Genomic DNA, 5236 nt, shown 5'->3' on the forward strand with positions numbered 1-5236 from the left:
CAATACCCCCCCCCCCCTCAAGGAAGGTTCCTTGATGTTGGTGAGGGGCTCTTGGTTTAGGGAATTGGATCTGTGCTCCAGTTCCCCGAATTAAGCCTGAATGCCTTCCACATCCCCCCCAGGCGCTGTATAATCCTCCGGGTTTAGCGCTTCCCCCTTGATTATAATAATAATAATAATAATACCCAATACCCCTGCACCCTTTCCTGCCCTGCTGTATTGTATGACCCTTGTAGGTTTAGCATTTCATTTTTTAATAATAATAATAATAATGCTCCAGCATAAGAGCCTACCACATACTGCTATTTGCAATATTATTATTACATATTTTTATTTCAGCACGATACAGTGGTTGTACAAAAGAGAATGAATGGCTTTAGGTGCACGTGCCGAATGTCCCTGTACATGCAGAGCATTTTGGGCAAACTTAAGACTAAATTAAGATTAAGAGGGCAATAACAATAAGTTGTAAATTTAGGAGTTAACAATGAATACAATAGAATTTTTTAAAATTTTATTGTAATTTATGAAAAGAAGTGATAAGCACTTGATTTTCTTATTGCAGGTACCTTTAAAGACATACTCTTCTCTTCCTTGTATCAAATCTGCCTCCAATTTCCCAGGGGCTGTATGACCCCTAAGGGTTTAGTGCTCCTCCATCAATGTATTATTAAAGGTTGGCATTCTGTCTTTTAACATTGGTCATCATCTACTGAGGTAGGATGACCCAAAATAGGTATTTATTGTTAAGATTTAAAAAATGTTCATTATGGAGTCTCATCTGTTACAGTAAGTTTTCATTAACTGAATATGGTGGATTATCTGTACAATATATACAGTACACTACATCCTTACCTTACTGCACATTACAGTAGACCCTGGAATTGCACAACCCCCTTAAAATGCAAACTCAACACAGTTAATTATAATCAAAAAGAATCAACACAGTTAAAAAATAGCAATCTGAATTTGTGCTGGAAAAGCCCAACTTAGGCACCATGAATTTAGTGTATAGTTGTAATTATATGCAATGCACTAGAGTGACATGCAAAACCCTTGGTGGCAGCGCTGTATAGCCATTGTGGCTTAACGCTTCTTTTTGATTATAATAATAATAAAACCCTTGGTGGCCTCATGTTGGTGGGCAAGGTCATGGTTTTAGGGAAGGTTCAGCATCACCCTTTGTTACTGCACCTACACTGTCTACAATGGCTTTCTGGAAGCATGGTGTGACTGACCCAGTATGTCTATCATATGATTTTAGATATACTCCATCTTGTCTCTGGATATTAATCATGGCACCCAAAAGGAATAATAATATAAAGTACTAAGCCTGAAAGGGTCCCCAAGAGGAATACTAGAGATGGCAAGGAGAAAAATAAAGGTAAAATTAATGTGAATGAAGGCTAGTAATCCACAAACATTCTCATGCTCTGAATAGTCATTTGCCTACCATTTGTATTAATAAAGTTACTGAATATGTAGTGACTTATGTGATTATAATAAAAGTGCTAATCTCACGAAGAGTCATGAAGTGCTGTAATAAGTGTGAAAGTTAAGTGAGGTAGTTTTTATAGTGAAGGTGTGACCTTCACTGTAGTGGAGGTGATGGGTCTCCATGGCCACCATAACTTACACTGCACTGAGCACTGCTCCCCAGTTTCTCTGGAAGGGATATGTATTAAACAGTCAGTAACTGGCTTTCTCCAGGCCTTAGAAATAGTCAAGTGATAGTGCTGGTAGCTGATGCTTCCTGCCAAATGTTTTGTACAGGGCCACATTAACTCTTTCTATTATTATTATTATAATAAAAAAGAAGAGCTAAGCCACAAGGGCTATACAGCGCTGCAACTCTTTCTATACACTTGCAAATTAACAAGCAACAGGAGTCAGAAGTTCAAGTATGATAGATCTGCATTTTACTTTTTGACATTTATGGAGGTTCAAGAAACACATCGGACCCTCCTTTAATCCGGACTCTCTCACTGACTTTTTGACAACTGAATTACTCCACAAACTCTGATGATGTTGCCTTTAGCACTACCCACAGCCCTTTCTACCTCAATCTCTTGCTACCCTCTTCCCCACTGTCCTCCATAACCTACTAATCATCCCTCTTCCTTTTGCCACCCAATACTCTTGCTTCCTTCCCTGCAGTGCTGTATGGCCCTTGTGGTTAAGCGCTTCTTTTTGATTATAATAATAATAAAGAAACGTATCCCTATTCCCCCCCCCCACCATGTTCTTCACAATGCTAATTTGAACATAACACATTACCGGAGGGTCTACTGTACATCCCCATAGTAATGTACATTTACATTATATACATGACTAGTACATACCTCATTACATAGTCTCCTACAGTAATATATACAGGAGGGGCCCCATGTATTCAGCACCCTCATTTTAGTGTTCCACATTTTCGCTGTCTTTCAAATGAGTCATTATTCATTGTTCCATGCTTTCACCGCTGTTTTCACACAGTTGCAAAAGGGAAGGGGGTGCGGGCAGCATATTTTAAGATAAGTATTGTATGTACTGTGTATTTTTAACTTTTTTTTTATGCCGTGCTGTATTGAACGCTTAATATTTGGTGGTTTAAACACGTTATCGGGCATTTTAGATGTATTTGATAATGAAAAAACAGCTCTTTTCCAACTACCAATGATTTTCACTTACCACATAGGATCAGGAACCTAAGAGCCATACAACCGGGGTTCTTCTGTACAATATACACATGTATTTTTAACAGGCTGGCCGTCTCCCACTGAGGCAGGGTGATCAGAAAAAGAAACACTTTCACCATCAATCACACTATCACTGTCTTGCCAGAGGTACACAGATATGACAGTTTAGATACCACTCCAAACAACTAATATCCCAAGCCCCTCCTTTAGAGTGCAGGCACTGTACTTCCCATCTCCAGGAATGAAGTACAGCTAACTGGTTTCCCTGAATCCCTCTACAAAATATTACCCTGCTCACACCAACAGGTCATCAGGTCCCAAAAACCATTCATCCCTCATTCACTCCTATGTTAACATTCTCACGCATGCTAGCTGGAAAGTTCAAACCCCTCGCCCACAAAACCTTTACCCCCTCCCTCCAACCTCTCTTAGGATGACCCTTACCCCGCCTTCCTTCCACTACAGATTTATACACTCTCCAACTCATTCTACTTTGTTCCATTTTCTCTAAATAACCAAACCATATAACCATAAAATAAATAAATAAATAAATAAATATATATATATATATATATATATATATATATATATATATATATATATATATATATATATATATATATATATATATATATTATATATGCTAATAAGATCACAGTAAACAGGCTTGATTTAGAATATGCAAAATTGCCACCACTCTGAAAGAATCAGAAATTAAGCGCTTTAGTGACTACTCACATTATCAAGGAACTATGGATCCTTGATAATGTGAGTAGTCACGAAAGCGCTTGGAATTTCTCTATTCTTTCAGAGTGGTTGTTTTGCATATATATATATATATATATAAGTTTACTGAGTATACCAGGAAAAGTATACGGTAGAGTTATAATTGAAAGAATTAGAGGTAAGACAGAATGTAGAATTGCGGATGAGCAAGGAGGCTTCAGAGTGGGTAGGGGATGTGTAGATCAAGTGTTTACATTGAAGCATATATGTGAACAGTATTTAGATAAAGGTAGGGAAGTTTTTATTGCATTTATGGATTTAGAAAAGGCATATGATAGAGTGGATAGAGGAGCAATGTGGCAGATGTTGCAAGTTTATGGAATAGGTGGTAAGTTACTAAATGCTGTAAAGAGCTTTTATGAGGATAGTGAGGCTCAGGTTAGGGTGTGTAGAAGAGAGGGAGAATACTTCCTGGTAAAAGTAGGTCTTAGACAGGGATGTGTAATGTCACCATGGTTGTTTAATATATTTATAGATGGGGTTGTAAAAGAAGTAAATGCTAGGGTGTTCGGGAGGAGGGTGGGATTAAATTATATGGGAATCAAATTCAAAATGGGAATTGACACAGTTACTTTTGCTGATGATACTGTGCTTTTGGGAGATTCTAAACAAAAATTGCAAAGGTTAGTGGATGAGTTTGAGAATGTGTGTGAAAGGTAGAAAGTTGAAAGTGAACATAGAAAGAGTAAGGTGATGAGGGTATCAAATGATTTAGATAAAGAAAAAATTGGATATCAAATTGGGGAGGAGGAGTATGGAAGAAGTGAATGTTTTCAGATACTTGGGAGTTGACGGTGTCAGCGGATGGATTTATGAAGGATGAGGTTAATCATAGAATTGATGAGGGAAAAAGTAGTGGTAAAGCGTTGAGGTATATGTGGAGTCAAAAATGTTATCTATGGAGGCAAAGAAGGGAATGTATGAAAGTATAGTAGTACCAACACTCTTATGGATGTGAAGCTTGGGTGGTAAATGCAGCAGCGGGGAGGACGGTTGGAGGCAGTGGAGATGTCCTGTCTATGGGCAATGTGTGGTGTAAATATTATCCAGAAAATTCGGATGTGGAAAGGAAATTAGGAGGTGTGGAGTTAATAAAAGCATTAGTCAGAGGGCAGAAGAGGGGTTGTTGAGGTGGTTTGGTCATTTAGAGAAGAATGGATCAAAGTAGAATGACATGGAAAGCATATAAATCTATAGGGGAAGGAAAGAGGGGTAGGGGTGTCGCCTCGAAAGGGTTGGAAAGAGGGGGTAAAGGAGGTTTTGTGGGCGAGGGGCTTGGACTTCCAGCAAGCATGCATGAGCGTGTTAGATAGGAGTGAATGGAGGCAGATGGTACTTGGGACCTGACGATCTGTTGGAGTGTGAGCAGGGTAATATTTAGTGAAGGGATTCAGGAAACCGGTTATTTTCATATAGTCGGACTTGAGTCCTGGAAATGGGAAGTACAATGCCTGCACTTTAAAGGAGGGGTTTGGGATATTGGCAGTTTGGAGGGATATGTTGTGTATCTTTATACGTATATGCTTCTAAACTGTTGTATTCTGAGCACCTCTGCAAAAGCAGTGATAATGTGTGAGTGTGGTGAAAGTGTTGAATGATGATGAAAGTATTTTGGGGATTTTTCTTTTTGGGGTCATTTTGCCTCGGTGGGAGACTCATCAAGTTGCGAAAATATATATATATATATATATATATATATATATATATATATATATATATATATATATATATATATATATATATATATATATATATATATATAT

At 38.0% G+C, this 5236-nt stretch overlaps 1 protein-coding gene across 1 annotated transcript in view; it reads right to left on the reverse strand.

Moving 5' to 3' along the window:
* Window positions 1–234: 234 nt before the first annotated feature.
* LOC138852464 (organic cation transporter protein-like) overlaps window positions 235–5236 on the reverse strand; it is a 26614-nt gene continuing 21612 nt past the window's right edge. The window contains exon 3 of the mRNA XM_070083261.1: window positions 235–1665. The gene's annotated coding sequence lies outside the window, so the exon portion shown is untranslated. The remainder of the gene's footprint in view (window positions 1666–5236) is intronic.

The sequence above is a fragment of the Cherax quadricarinatus genome, chromosome 9, assembly GCF_038502225.1.
Source record: "Cherax quadricarinatus isolate ZL_2023a chromosome 9, ASM3850222v1, whole genome shotgun sequence".
NCBI classification, from domain to species: Eukaryota; Metazoa; Arthropoda; class Malacostraca; order Decapoda; family Parastacidae; genus Cherax; species Cherax quadricarinatus.